The sequence below is a fragment of the Meriones unguiculatus genome, chromosome 11 (genome assembly GCF_030254825.1).
Source record: "Meriones unguiculatus strain TT.TT164.6M chromosome 11, Bangor_MerUng_6.1, whole genome shotgun sequence".
Classification (NCBI taxonomy): Eukaryota; Metazoa; Chordata; class Mammalia; order Rodentia; family Muridae; genus Meriones; species Meriones unguiculatus.
In genome coordinates, this window is record NC_083359.1 from 49292809 (window position 1) to 49309470 (window position 16662).

The 16662-nt window shown below is 43.6% G+C and overlaps 1 protein-coding gene across 4 annotated transcripts in view; it reads right to left on the bottom strand.

Annotated features, from left to right (window-relative positions):
- Cpped1 (calcineurin like phosphoesterase domain containing 1) overlaps positions 1-16662 on the bottom strand; it is a 113106-nt gene that overhangs the window by 69957 nt on the left and 26487 nt on the right. The window lies entirely within an intron of this gene.

The window sequence follows — 16662 nt, forward strand, 5'->3', positions numbered from 1 at the left end:
AGAACCACAGGGGGGATACAAAGTGAATAAAGTGTAATTAATAAAGAATTAAAAAAATAAAGATAAAAATTAAAAAAAAAGAATTCAATAACTTTTATTCCACCCCCTAGATACCCCTTCAGGTTCTATGAGAGCTAGCCAGGAAAGTGGACGCTTCCGAGTCAGTATTATCTTGATTTCTCTGAGTTCTAAGACCAAATTTTTCCACCCTAGACTTTATTTTACATGTATGTCAACCATATGTTAGTGAAGCTAAAAGCAAAATGCAATACAGTGCTAGTTCACACTCCAGAGACTGGTGCCAATGAGAAGCCCAGCAACTCCAAGTATTGGTGAGAAAACAGCTAGTGTGTACCCTTAGCAACTTCTGCCATTTTGTAGAGAAAACAGTGATATTCAGGAACGCTGAACTGGGAGGCATTGGCCCAGCATCTCCACTCCTGGTGATTATTCTAGAGGCTGGAGCTCGTGGATACAGGGACAAATGAGTGTCTACAGCAGCACTGTGTGGCATGCCAAGTAGCAGCATAAGGGAATTGCAGATAGTCCTAAGTGGGGCCACAGTGACAAGAACCCGAGTAACACTGACAGAAGCTGTGGAAGAACACTGATGCTACTAATTCATTGTTATGAGGTTTAAAATTAACATAGAACAAGCCTGTCTGTTTCCGCGTCATTCCTATACATATAATAAAAATATAGTTTAAAAATTGCTTACCATCAGAAGGAAGCCCTGGGATAGGGGTGTCAAGCACACCATCCAATGACCCTTCTCTTCACCCTTACAAATAGAATCTACACTCTGTTGGCAGCAGATTTCTGAGAGTTAAAACATTTTCCAGTGCAGTTCTGGGTTGGAAGTCATTGGATAAGACTACATGAAAAGCCTTTTGCCATTTCCACTTGTTCTTTGTAGAATGCAGGTGTGATGGGTGTAGTTTCTGCAACTGTTGTGTAGTCATGAAGACACAGGCCATACCCCAAACATAAAGGAACAAAAGCTTAAACAGCTTGGCTTCCAGGAATAGCTGCCTCCAAATTTCTCATTACCTAAGGGGAAATTACCTGTTTTCTTACATGTGCCAATGTTATTTGGATTTTGTCACATGTCCTTAATCCTTAACTGAAACTGGCACACAGGAGGATTCAACAGAACTGATGTTTTATTTCCTGAGCTGGCTGATAGATACATGTGTATTCATTAATCTATGCACCACTTTTGGTGTTCTTTATGCTTTTCAGTTTTTCTAATACGCTGAAATGTTTGAAATTCTTAAAGAATGTTGCCCAATTCCTCACAGTAATATCTGGAGGAACTGTTAATTAAATATACGAGAAATGTCTGCATGTTGGCAACTCAATAATAATAATAGTGGGGATAAAATGTCCTAGATTATTAAAGCAAAACACCGGTGCCAGAATTCAAACTCAGGCTACTCATTGTCATGTCTCCAAAAGTCTAAGCCCCAAAGCACAGCTTTGCCCTGATTAAAGTTCCTTTTTGCAAAATTCCAACACAAAGGGAGTGCAGCAGAACTCCGGACACTATCTAAAGCTGGAGTGTGCTCTTCAAGAGAGTCTGCAACAAGAGCATCAGACTGGCCAGGTTGTGGTGAGCAGCACTCTTGGGCTGTTTGCAAGTCTCTTTGATGCTAGCTGATTGACAAAAGCCTGCATCTGACCATGTTTTAATGGGTGGCTGAGCTTCACAGAGATCACTCCCATTGTCTATCACCACAGAAAACAAACTTTTCTTAAACCCCCACAGTTCCTACTCGATCCTTACTGCCTGCCTGCCTGCTTTCTGCTCACAAGGTGTAGTCAGGTTGGGAAATGAATCAATTTATATCAATTCTGAGTACACTGGATTGATTAAACTCTGAGAATCAGAGCCTGTCCCATCAGGGAAACAATTGAAGAGCAAGGACAAGGCCATAGATAATGCCCAGTCTCTACTGTGTGGCAGTGCCAATTCCAGGCTCTCTTGTCTTGTGGATTTACAAGCAGAGACTGAGAGCAGAGTGAGGTCTCATTAAGCAAATCTGTATCACAATCTGATTGTGATCAGTTCCTTTTTCTTATTCTACTGCAATGCTGTGTTAGTAACTTCTATCTTGACGCTCTGTTATTCTCCTGAACACTACCCCAGTGTGGCACTTATATTCCTCACTAGCACTCTCTCAGGATGAACCTCTCACAGAGCTTCAACGGAAGCTTCACGTGTAGCTTTGTGAGTTGAGGACACTTCTGAAATACATACAAAGACCTTTGAGAAGGTTAAGGTGATATAACAGCATCAGTTTACTCATTGTATAGGCAAACAGATGGACACACTCAGCAAATTTGGAAGATACACTTGGGATATTGTGAGACAAAGTCCAGGTTCAGCGGCATATTGTCAGCCTTCTGTAGATATGGCTTTAATATGACAGATGCACCAAACACATCCAAAAAGGCTTTGCTTAAAATAAAGTTTAACCTGAATCTGTACCAATATCTACCAACTTCTGTCCACCTGTCCTTATGCCCCACATGCAGCAGAGCAGGAGTTACATAGCACTTTCAGAGCACTAAACATGGGTGCACTCGATTGTCACAGCATGAGGAAGACAGGCATGGGTTACCAGAAAGCAATGTGCCACTGTGTATACCAGGGGAATGAGCATCCCAGGATCTGTGAGGAGAGGCAAGGGTAGAGAGTATCTTCAATTACCATGTACAACTCAAAGACCTCAACTTGGGTACCCTACTAAGTACATCCCTACAACATGCTGAGCATTTATCTTTCTTGGCTCATAGCTATCATTTTTGGTTCAATGTTCTAAAAACCAAGTACCATCACAAGTTACAGTGTAGATCCAGAAGAGCCTTGTTATTTACATGAAGAGTGGTCACCTGCCTCCATGTACCCACAACTAAGGCATTTTATACCTTTCAGCCATAAACCATAGTGTTCCCTAGCACAGCAGGCTAGAGTCACTGGATTTGGAGGAGGACAGGATTCCACAGGCCAAATACTAGTAAGCATCACTGAGCAAGGAATGACACACTATAATGCCAGTCTGCTTACGAAGTTTGCCTACTTTAGCATGTTGGGGAACTGGTGGGCACTATGCAGAAACTGCAGTAATGACTGAGCTTCCTGGAGATGGCCCACAGTTCTGCACGGCTGGGATGGGTGTAACCTGAAGAGGCATGGCCGCTGGGGCTTCATCTCCAGACTGCTTCTTGCTACTGGTGTCCCTTCTCATGCTGTCATTGCTTCGTTTCTCAAATATCTGGAATGTTGTGAGTAGACACGGGGAAACCCTTACTGCCGGCATGATTACTTTCTGGATATTAGCCCACTCTGTTGGGCAAATTTCCTGCAGATCAACATGAAGATGTACTTTCATGAAATAATGCTTTCATGAAATAATAGATGAATTGATTTTATAATTCCTAATAATGATTATAAAAATCCTGAATTGACTCAAGTAATTTTACTTGAATAGCAAAAATATTATAATAGGAGTTTGTCACAAGCATGTAAATTGCACCAGGAAGAAAAACAGGCTTGGGACAGATTTATGGTCAATAGGAACATTCATTCTAGGTTAGATCCAGAGATGAGGTCACAAGTCTTGGTGTGCACCATGATAGGAAAAGCCATGAATAACTAAACAAGACTTCAAAAACAAGATGTGAAATAGATGACCTATTTCTTGGTAAGAACCCAAGGCATATTATCATGCCAGTCTGCCCACAGAATCTGCCTACTTTACCATGCTGGAAAACAAACACCCACACAGCTGAGTGTCCTGGTGTCTTTCCTTTGAAAGTCAGGGATTTTCTAGACAGAGCCTCAGACTTACACATGGATCCATCCAACTTACACGTCTCACATCTGCACTGAGGAAACTGCCAAGGAAAGGCAACTGAGCTACAGGAGGCTCTCGACCTGCCCACCCCACCCCCCTTTTAGACTGGCTCTCTGTGGCACAGGTGTACAAGCAACAGTTTATATATGTGACAGGCTTTCTTCCTTGAAGATAATCTGTAGATCAGTCCTAATGCCAACCTTTTAAAGAAGGAATAATGAGTCCCCATCACAAACTGTTCGATGATGTCAGGAGAAAAACACTGTGTAATTATTTACAGGAGCTGGTGGTGTGTCAGAGCATTTGGCTGAGGACTGTTTCCAAATAAATTTGGATGATAGCTGGCGCTGGTTGAAAACAGCAGAACAGTTGCAACACAAAGCAGAAGAAGCCATTTAGGTGAGCTGTATCAAATGGGTCACAGGGCAGCCTCCTTGGTACTATTTCTTCATGTAAAGCTTTTGGGATATCTGGAATATAAACTACAGGGACTAACCGACGATAAACACCCCTTTTATCCCTCATACCTATTTCCTGCAGGAAAAGGGATATGGTGGAATATGGTCCAGACGGCTGTCAAATAAGGATAAAAGAAAAAAATGACATCACCCCATTGCTGCCACCATTCATGTACATGCCAGGTAATATATAATCCCACTGAGTTTTCTGTTATTCCAGAGATGTGGACAGTAACACCTTGGTTTGCAGATAAGGAAACTGATGCTTAATTAAGTCCCACAAACTACCCATGGCATTTACTCCTAAATGACACTCAACTTTAGGCCTGCCTGTCCCCAACAAGGCTCTATGCTCTATACCTATGCATCCTCAGGTACTGGCCATGGTACTGTGGCCAGTAAAGAAACCATTAAGAATGTAATACTTGAATCTTACCACTGTTTGCAGCAGCTCTCCTCACACAAATACTGCCAGGCAGTCTCCTGGACATTTTTTTTTGCAGCCTTGCAGATACCATGACATCTCACTTGGGAGTAAGTTTATATCAGAGGGTGCCACATTCAGTTCCCTACCTGCTTCCATGCTCTCCCCCCACCCCGGGAATCGCCCAGGTTCTTTCTATGAATGACCCTAATCCTCAAAATGGGAACAGGGACTTCCTCTGACATGAACTCAGGGGCTAGTTCTCTGATCACCTCCACCTGAGTTGGGGGGCAGCCTTACCAGTCTACAGAGGAAGACAATGAAGCCAGTCCTGATGAGACCTGATAGACTAGGTTCAGATGGAAGGGGAGGAGGACTTCCCCTATCACTGGACTGGGGGAGGGGCATAGGTAGAGAAGAGGGAAGGAGAGTAGGGTTGGGAGGGGACAAAGGAGGGGGCTACAGCTGTGATACAAAGTGAATAAACTGTAATAAATAAATACATAAAAACATTAAAAAATAAGAGGCTCCCTCTTCTGCCACATGGGCTCTGTCTCTCCAGAGACCTGCCATGCCAGCTACCTGGTGTTGTCCTTGGAGCCCTCACCATGCTGTTGCCTATCTGCCATTCCACAGCATTAATAGCTCTCCTAATAAACTCCTTGGTCCCTACCTGCCCATCCTAACCCAACAGAGACAAAGAGAGAGAACTACCCCAGAAGCATTCAGGCTGGAAAGGATGCAAGAAAGCCCATTGCTGTGGCTGTTACGGTTTCTGAAGGGCTCACCGCCTACCAAATATTGTGCTACATATCTCCCAGTCATTATTTTGGCTAATCCTGCCACCTGCCCATGGATGAAAGAAACTGCTTTTCATGTTTATTCACTCAGTACCGTGTGGTGCTCATGTTGCAGTCTCATCCCACAGCATGTCTCAGATGCAGGCACTATTGTTAGCTCTGTTTTGTTTCTGGGCTCTGGAGATGCTAACATGATGGGTGATGGGTTTGGCCATCAATCCTCAATAGGCCAATTAAACAGACAGGTAACACTGGGAGCAGAGAAAGAAGATTTCTTCAATATGGTCACATCAGGAAGAGAAGCAAATGACCTAGTGATCTTACTCCTTGCCCCAAGTCCATCTTCAAGGTCCTGCTGTGAGACTTAGGTTTATACAAGACAAGAAATATGCATGGCTAAGCAGTCCTAGCCATGGTATGGTCCTGCCCATCATTCTCTGGCTCCACTCTTTCTGCTAGGTGGTCTGGCAAGCTGTCAGTGCTGTATGAAATACCTTCCTGGGAGACAGCCCTATTTCTGGCTAGTATACAACTTCAGACCTACCTTTCTCTCAGGAGAGGTACTTGGAGAATTCTAATGCTTGGGGTCCCTTTTTCAATAGTCTGGAGGCCAAAGGGAGGAACATCAAGTGTTTCTTTGGAATATCTCCACTCCTGTCATGATGATAACAATTTTCAGAGGTGACTGCCCATCCAAGAGGAGAGGATACTAGTGTGACCAGTGCTCTGGGTCCCATCTCTATAAAGGCAATAGGAAAGGCCAACAGTGGGGCTTGTCTGGTGAATGAGGAGGACCCCTCACTCCTCAGAAGCCCAGTGATTCAGAACATCTTGGCATAGGCTGGGTAGGATGGAAACTCATGTTTCCATACATATAGCTCATGTATGACTTAAAAAGCCAACAAACTGAGCTGGGGTGTGGCTCAGTGGTAGAACACTTGCCATGTACTGGTATAGAGCCCATGTGCCTGGGCTTTACAAAACAATACTGGGTGAGGACAAAAAGGATGCATCTTTGTGGTTCAGTATGTGGCATCATGACTGCAAACAGGAAGAAACTCTTAAGAGAAGAGTAAGCTTGGTGTAATTGGCAGCTGCACGGGAGCAAGAGCTTGCCCTGTAAGGTAGTTTAGGATGTGATCAGAAGTCATGGCTGGGGAGTTTCAATTGGTCAGGCTCTCTATTGCTGACTCTGGCTAGTTCACAGAGAAGCAATTTATCAAAGGAATACTAGGTATGAGTATAAGGCTGGAGAGCCAAGTTGAGGCTATGAGGAGAGAGGTAGTCCTCCCAGCTCTTCCAGCTACGTGAAAAACTATCCCAGAGAGAAATATGGTTGGGCACAGAGCCCTGGCTTGTCCCATTGACTCTGCAGGAGGCACATGCTGAATGCCGATCCTGGCCAAAGTGATCTTGGAAAGCAGAAGTAGCTGCCATGTTCCTCCATGATTAGGGATGGATCCTTGCCTTTTATTCATCACCCTTATATGGGACTTGAATACAGTTTAGGTGGATCTGGCTGGCTATGACAAAGTCACAGTTCTGAGCCATGTCTTGGCTAAAGAATGCCAGAGAGATAGCAGGCCATCTGGCTGCCAACCTAGCAGGTGGTCTCTGCTTCCCTCCCAGACTATACCTAGAAGAAAACTCTTCAGATGGAAAAGGAATAAATGTACTGGGAAGTCAAGGACAAATATCCTCTATGAATGTCATTAACAACAACAAAAACTGACTGCTAAATTTGTTCTTCACAAGTAAAAATGATGCTGTGTATCTCAAAATGGAGTTTAAGATGGCAGCACTGCGGTAGGAGATGGTCCTTAATGGAGTCTGGGGACTGTTACAATAATGTGGTCAGGGATTTTTCTTTGTTTCTTTCTTGTTTTATGTTGGGGTTGGGGCAGGGCACTCCCTCAGCAAACACGGACACAGACAAAGACAAAACTACTTTTCATCACAAGTGTGGCCAATGTGCATACCATGTAAGAAATGTTTAGAGAGTCCTAGATTAGGGACTCTGGAGGATGCTTTTAATTTACTGGTAAGTGAAAAATTTAAATGTGCCAACTTTGAGTACGGCTGTCCCAGTCTATTAAACAAAGAGCAGCAACTCCCAAGCCACTATCTTCCTATTAACCAAAACCTGCTGATGCCCATGAGGCGAAGGAATGGCAGAGTGGCCCAGATCACAATAACACACCCTTTCCATTTTTACCACAGTGCTCTCTACAGTGCTGTAGTTGGAGGGAGAGATCACTTTGCACTTGGTGGTCTAGATCCAAAGGATCATCTTAGACACACTGTCATCAAATCCAGGGAGAAATACAGGTCTTTCCCACACTGGTCCCTCTCTACCTGTCTCCATGCACACTTGGCCCAGTGGAGGGCAGCACATGAAAGGACTTGTCCTGTAGAAACTGTAATTCGCCAGTGGGCACAGGGACAGGAAGTCCAAGCTGTGACTACTTAGCTGGGCTGCAGCCCTAGAGCTTCAAGCTATTTGCTGAGTGGTGCTGGGCAGGGTGAGCTAATGGTTTGCACATCTGCACAGAGGGACAAAGGCACCATTTCCTAACAGCACTGCTCCCTTGGCAGTATTCCAATGGCATGTGTATCACTTAGCTCTTGTCACGGCTGTGACAGTGTCTGACAGGAACAGCTCAGAGGAGGACAGGCTGGTTTGGTCCACAGATCAAGGCACCCAGTCCATCCATTGTGGTAGGGAAGGTGGAAAGGATGGACTGGACTGGTCATGGAGGTGGGAACTTGTAGCAATGGCTTTTCCAACCATTTGAGGAGACCTGAAAGAGGACCAAGGCCAGAAACAGATGGCTGGTGTCCAGCACATTAAGCTACAGTCCTAAAGCTCTATAAATTCCCACAAAACACCTTGAGCTGCAGACCCACGTTCAAACACAGGAACCTGTGAGAGGCACTTCCTACCCAGTCATAACACCAGAGAATTCTGAAACAAGTCCTTCCCAGATTCTTGTAGCCACTCAGGATTTTGGACAAGGAATCAATCAGGGAAGATTGCATTCTCTGAAATGACTAAATGACTGCTTAGGAAGCATCTGAAAACTATGAGTAACTCAGTAAGTCAGTGTAGTAAGCTTACTTCTAGTTTCATTTTCAGACATAATACCCCCCCCCCCCACCCAAAGAGAAATGAAACAAGGAGTTAACTATTACAGCAAGCAGATGCTCAGCTCTTTGAGCCACAACCTATGGCCACCCATAGGCGACAACTCAGGACACTAGTAGACCCTCCTTCTACTTACTTCACTGGGACCTTTTTCCTCACATCAATAATCTCTCTGAGCTGGAATATAACTCAGTTGGTAGGGTGCTTGCCTAGCATGCTCCTTGGGTTCAGTCCCCAGCACTGCATAAAGCTGGGCATGGTGACACATATCTGTCATCACAGCACGCACAGAGCAGACACAGGAGGAAGTTCAATGTTATCTTCAGCTACATCGTAAGTTTGGGGTCAACTTGAGATAGATAAGGCCATGTTTCAAAAAACAGAACAAAAGCAAATCAAAATAATAGCAAAACCCTCGCTCTCATTTCTTTCATTAGGAATATATACCATAAGGAGATGAAGAATTTGATTTTTGGGCCATTATAGGAATTATTTAGTAATGGCGTTTAAAAGTACCAAATTGTACTATTTATATTATACCACATATCAGGGAAAAAATAAACTTTTATTTTCTTTAATATTATTATTTGGTCAACATCTACCAAAGATTTACCTCATGAGAAAATAAAAAATGTAGTTTCAATAGGTTATTAAATATGGCATATTCAAAAAGTAAGTATTTATTCAACAAAATAACAGCATAGACGAATCAAGGAAATAGTGTGCTAAGAAGCCAGGCACTCCAGAATGCAGAAGTCTACAGATGAGGAGTGAGTGGGCAGGTGTGTGGGGTGGGAGGTAGTGTGGCATGGATGTGGGCTTTCCTTTGGAAGTTGATCAGAGTATTGTACTGCTGGTTGCAGTAATGGTTTTATGCTAAAACTATGAATTCAAATAAAATGTAATAAAATGGGGGCCTGGAAGATGGCTCAGTGGTTAAGAGCACTTGTTGCTGCTGCAGAGGAACTGGGTTTGGTTCCCAGCTCCCACATGGTTGGGTATAATCATCTGTAACTCCAGTTCCAGAGAATCCAGACACACATGTGGTACATATACATACATGGAGGAAAAACACATGTGATATAAAATAAATCTAAAAAAATTCTCATAAAAATAAAACATCAGCAACTGTGGGACTAGAGGGCATTAAAGGCCAGCCAGAGCCCTAGAACCTCTTACAGATTATCTCACTGGATTCTTGTGAGAAACATGAAGTTGGTGAAGTCTCCTTTTTCTAAAGCGTCAACTCAGTTAAGGAGGAAATGAGAGCCTTACCTGGAAGGTAAGCAAACAAGCCAAAATTTGAATATAAATCATGTGACCACACAGCCTTGTTCTTTTAACTGATTCACAATGTACAGAGGTGGGCTCACAGAGGGTGACTTGTAGTCGTGGTTACCATAGGACCTAACATAAGTGCCCACCAGCAGGGCCTGTTTAGATACCTACAGGGTTCTGCTCATAGAAAAACAGTAAAATCTATCTAACCCTACTCCTTCAGTCATGAGTCCCATGCTTGGTGTCATGCTTCTGCCTCACCTGCAAGCTTCCTGTGGTCAGACTGCCTGCTTCTTGTCAACAGTGTTAGTTACATGAGGACAAGTATTGCTATTACCAACTAGAAAGACAAATGAGCAGATCTGATGACCTGAGTTCCAGCAGGGAAGGAAGTAGCTGTAACTACAGGACAGGAGGCACTTCTCAGGAAATGGCCTTCTGTTACAGGAACTGCATCCCCAGTAGGAGTGGGGACATGGCTACACAATCTGTCACAAGTGGGACTTGTGGGACTGATTTACCGCTTTGATTAGACACATTTGCTTTCATCTAGTCTTGTTAAATTTATGGAGCCATAATCCTTTCCATCGCTAATGCTTTCATTATCTTCCCCTAATTACTTGAGGTATGTAAATTCACTGATCTTAAACTTTGCAGGCATAAACATCACTCACGTGGTGACCTGACACCACGCTGCTAACAGATCAAACTTAATCAGATTCTACCAGTTTTCAAATTATACATGTTATTAGGCAAGATTAATTTAATTTTGCATCTCAAAGCTACAGCTTATTATCCTGGCAGCACCCAGGCGCTCCTAGCTGCTCGCTGTACCTCTGTATCTATACCATTAGCCAGTGAAAGGAACACAATTAATAGAATGGAACTGGCTGACATAGCAAGAAGCTTTAGTGTGCTATCAAATGTACTCTTGTGTGTGCTTGAGAAAAGAGAAAAAACATCCACACAAAATTCCTAGTCATAGACTGATACAAAGTCCTATCTCCTACCTTCCCACCAACCAGGACTGGCCCTGGGCCACACAGCCAAGCAGGCACACAGCTACTCAGAGCCCCATACCTCTATTGACTTTTTATTTTGAGAAGGAACCTTATTAAGTTGCTTGGGCTAGCCTGAAACTCTCTCGATAGCCTGAGAAAACCCTGAATTTGAAATTCTCTTGTCTCAGCCTCTTGGCTGGTTGAGTTTGCAGGCACCAGCAGGCTTGGCTTAATACAAAATTTCTTCACAAAAATATTTAGTCATAAGAGTAGTATTTCACTGAAGTAAGATAAAACAAATCAAGTCCAGGACCATGAACCCCAGGTGGCCACACCACTCCATGCCGTATGACCGGGGAGAGGCAAGCCTGAGACATCCATCAATCCAGCACCATGGGGTCCTGACATGGGCAAACCTGAGACAACCCATACAGGCCCAGGCAGGCAGACCACAAACGAGATGACCCCTGCTGGTTGGCACCTGGCATGGCATAGCACTCCTGAGATGACCCCAGACATCCAGAGGACCCAGGCACCACTAAGATGAGCAAGTAAATGGTGAAGAGATAGAAGAAAAAGAAGCAAAAGGATGTGGGCACAATGAAGAGAAGTGGAACTAGAGACACATGAGGAACAGCCTGATGTGAGTAGCCAGTGATGCCACCTAATGCCATGGTGAGGTCCTGGTCTGTCCTGCCACCAATGACCATGTCTGGGACCATGATCCTATAGTAGCAGAGATATATTACCACCAAAGAGGCCAGGTAGACATCCCTGATCTGGCCTGCTACCTGGAGCCATGTTGATATCTGAGGGCTGTGCAGACCTGGGCCCCCTTACCTGGACGTTGTGGGAGAACTGGCCTCAAAGGTATGAGAGCAGAAGAGGTGGCCCATCCCTTGCCAGCTGCAATATTCTGGAGAATGGCCTGGCACCTCACATAGAAAGCACAGTAGAGCTGGCCATGGTTGCAGAAGTTGTGAGCAAGCCAGTCCCGAGGGTGTGAGAGTGGCAGAGTTGGCCCTGACACTCATCTGCAATGTGGTGGTTGGGCAAGGGAGAAATGCTCTCTCTCTTCCCCACTGTGGAGAGTGGGAGAGCTAGTCACAGGGTCATGAGAGCAGGAGAGCAGGCCCTGCATCTTACCTGGGAAGCATGATAGAGTTGGTCCTGCTGGTGTGGGCTCAGGTGAGCTAGCCCCAAGAGAGTAAGAATGGGAGACTAGCTGAGTATTGGATGAGCTAGCTGAAGCAATGCCGGAGAGCTCACTCTGGTGGTATAGGTGCAGAACTGGAGAGCTGACCAGCTCAGATACTACCTAGGTCCAGATCCAGACCTTTGAGTTGACCCACTCCAATATCTACCCCATCGATGAATTGCAATCCAGTGTGTGAAGGGACTGATCCTGCGGATCCAGAACTGCAGGAGCTCCATGATACAGGGCAACAACAGGATAGCTGAGGAGTCCCAGTAAGGACCTAATACTGACAGTGTAGTAGAAGCCAGAGGCCTCAAACCAGATCACTGACTCATTGCAATGTGCATTGGTGAGTAAAGAATTGTAGACAAAGTGTATACTGTGGTAAACACTGTGACACACTACAGCTTCCACAACAAGATTTTTTTTTGTGGGGAGGGGAGAGGTTGTAAGGGTGAAGACCAGGTACAAGGGGATGGGAAGATGAGTGGAATTAGGATGCATGATGTGAAAATCACAAACAATTAAGTTAACTATAGTTAAAAGTTAACTATAACTGGGCACAGTTGTGAACATCTATAATCTTGGCACTTGCAGAGGCACGTGGATATCTGTGAGTTAGAGGCAAGCCTAGTCTACAAAGCGAGTCCAGGATAACCCAGGCTACACAGAGGAACCCTGTCTTGAAAAACAAAGTTAAATATAAAAAAATAAGAAAGAATAATAAAGTTGTATACAAATCAAGTAATATATAGTAAATAATACCTAAGGTGGCTTCCCAGTAGACTACAAAAGGACACAATGAAAACGGAATCTAAAACATACAGGAAAGCTTCTAAATCTTGAGAGTCTGAGAAATAAACTCCTCAGCAGCTTTGGCATTTAAACTTCCATTTTCCAGCTTCTCATTATTTTGTTCATTTCCCATTCTGATCACTTGACCAATTACCCGGTAATTGAACCCCTTCAGGATCATGTTCCCTTTTAGTACCTCATTTAGTTGCAGAAAATAGGCCAATGAAAAGGTAGAAGGTTCTAATTCCAGAAAATGAGAGTGGAAATAACACAGGAAAGATGTAAATACTCCAGGTAGCTAAGCAGAAGCTGGAAGGCATTAGCTTTGTCCACTCCATGCTGCTGTGCCAGGGCCTCTTCAGGTTTCTGATGTTTCCATCCAGGGGCTCCAGAAAACCAAAGGAATGGTGTGAGGGTGAAGGTGCCCCGTGCAGCTCTGCTGTGGGGATGGTCTGGCACCTCTGAGCAGCAACACAGCTGCTCTTGCCTAAAGGCTTCCAGGGTATGAGCTTCTGTGAGTCAAGGTCCCCAGGAGGGAACAGAAATTAGGAACTAGATCATAAGCATATCTGCTGCTAGAAACCTTGGGAGCTTGCATCCTTCTGAGTCACAGAGCCAGTTATGGGTCAGGATTCTCCAGAGAACAACAGGAGATCCACAGAAATATTACCAGAGCAGGTTCATTATGAAAACTGGCTTGTATGCTTATTGAGACCAAGCAATCAGGCTCAGCTGCCCATAAGCTGTGTCACAGGAAGGCTGGTGGTATGAATTCCCAGCCTGAGACTCAGGAGCAATCATGTCCAAGGAGATAGTCTCAGCTCAAAGAAAGGACAAACTTGCCCTTCTCCCACCATTTTGTTTTCTAGTGGCCTCTGTATTGAATGTCACATTCAATACACTGGTGAGATCAGATTGATATCTGAGGGCTGTGCAGACCTGAGTCCAGGTCTTCAATACAGACTCAATGCCTATCTCTTCCAGAACACCGCTGTAAACAAAAGCAGAAATACTCAAACATCCCTAAGCCCAGTGAAACTAAGCCTCAGGAACCCTTAAAAGATTTGATGAAAACCAAGGACCCTTTTCCCATGTTATTCCCTAAGGCATCTATGCAAATACTATAAACTCCACCAGTTTTTCAGGGCTTACTAGCTAGACAAAAACATACTTATGGCCAAGCACTTGGGAGGCAGAAGCAGTGGATCTCTGAGTTTGAGACGAGCCTCCTCTACAGAGTGACTTCCAGGACAGCCAGGGCTATAAAGAGGAACCATGTTTTAAAAAACAAACAAACAAACAAACAAACAAAAAACCCTAAAAACCTACTGATGACCTACTCAAGTTAAAAAGCTGGACCCAAAGATTCATTTTAGACCTGTGTTACAATGCACAGAAGAAATCCTTGACTTGTTATATGAATCTCTATTTGCCTTTGGTCTGACTTTTGTTTCTTATTTATCTTTTCCTATAGTATGCTTAGCTTCTTTAAGCCTTCTTTAATGTGCCATGGACAAACACAAGGGACATTTCTTTCAACTGGCAGGGGTTTGTTTGTTTGTTTGTTTGGATTTTTTTTTTAAATTTCAATGATGAAGCCAAAGACAAAGAATATGAAAGACTTTTTTGTGTGTCCTTAATCAAAAGGCAAGTTAGTCTCTATTACTTAACTCCAGTCATTTCTTTTTATCAAATAATCAAATGTCCATCTTTTCCTGGCTACCATTAAGAAACAGTTAATTAAAAGTAAGATTTCTGTCACTGAGTTTCTACTTTGGCTAGTTTAATGTCCACACTGTCACTATGAAAAGGCAGCTCTGAGAAAGAACAAGAGAAGTGTGCTACTGTGTGGGGATACAGGTTCTGAATCTGGGGCCTGCAGGTGGGGTAAGAATTTCAGATGGAAGAAAACTAGATTTCCACTAAATTCATGCTTTTACATCAACAACTCATGAAGGTAGCAAAAAACTCTGACTTTAGCATCAGAACCTAAATGTTTCTGGACACGTTTCAGCTGCCACCCATGTCACATGAAGTCCATCATAACTATACAACTTTGTTAGCTATTAACCACGCTGTCAGACTGTCAGATAAAGGATAAACAAAGAAGCGTGAAGCTCTCATACCACCCAATCATATTATGTACCAGTATTTTTTTTCTATATTAATTGGTTTCATTGGAAATTCTCTGTGTTTAAAAACATTACTTCTGTGATGTGGTCCAGGGACTTTGCCAATCTACCAAAGGGGTCCCAAGGTACAAGCAGGATTCCGATGCCCTGATAGACAGGGAACAGAGAGAGATGACACTATTCCAGCAGCCATGTGTGTATGCAATAGATGATGGCAGGGGCAGAAATATAATCACACACCTAATCAGAACCAGCTATGCAAGTGAGGCCCCACGTTCTCCTAATTAGTAATATTTGGTAAATTAGTTCAAACCTCTTTTAATCAGCCTTAGCAGAGGGAAGCTTTGTCCCTGATTGCTTGGATGCTTTCATGGGGTTTATAATGGATGTGAAAGAGAGAGGGAGCCAAGGGCCTGAGCTGATTACCCTCTGCTTGCTTCTTGGCATAAAACTGAGTGGAGACAGTTTTATGCCTTCCCCATCCCCAAGCCTGCTGATGTTTTGACTGACATATCACACCTTTGCATGCAAATAAATCCTATTCTGTTTCTATATATCAAACTATGTTAAGTTGTCTTTAAATCTTACATTTGTTGGAGTAGGCACTTAAAAATGAATAGCTAAGTACACAGTGGGGGAAGTGACTGTGAGGTGACTGAGTTTCTTTGAAACAAGAAGATCCACTTTGTGATGAACATGGGGCTCCCACGTAATGGAAACTTTGAGATGTGGCACATGGCATAGCCACTTACTACCTGTATTGCATGGACCAAGGCTTTGGGTGGCGCAAAAGGGATCACGTAGAAAGAAAGTGCGTTCAGTCTGTCCCATGAGAGGTCCTCCAGGGACCCACAGAGCAGGGTGGCTGGTGTGGGCTCAGTACAGACAGCACAGAGGATCCCAAGCCCAGCACATCCACTTAGACTCCAGCAGGACCTAGGTCACAGGAGCACAAGTGGGGCTATTTGGCAGCACTATTTAAATTCACTCCCACCTTCAATTATCTCAGGAAGATTATTTCAACTAGTGTGACTGGGAAGGAAAGGTAACAACTGTAAAATTCCTACCTGTGGACTCAGAAGTATGAAATAATCTGTATATAGCAACCCAGAAAGATTTTTCAGACAACCAGAAGGGGAAAAATAAATCAAAGAATAATGTGCATAATTGTGTTTATACTTTGGAAAAGGTTGTTGCACATACACATAATTTGAACCACAGTGACCCTCAAGAACTTGGGAAGGAGTCATGGTTGATTCTACATTAACATTTTCAATCTCTGCCAAGTAATCTATTCACACATTGCTTGCATAATTTAGAAAGTTAATAAAACAATAATAATAAAAGGCCCAGATCTATTCTAGCTTAATCCTTCAACAGAATAGAGTAACAAGAGAGAAAGAGAGATACAGAGAGAGGCAGAAAGAATCATGTCTCTATATATTCATACCCTTTACTTCCAGATAAAACACAGGTTCATCCATTTCATTCACTGTCACAGTTAGAACAGTCTGGTACAGAATAGGCACCGAGTATGAATTTGTCAAATTAAATTTCATCTATCCTAGACA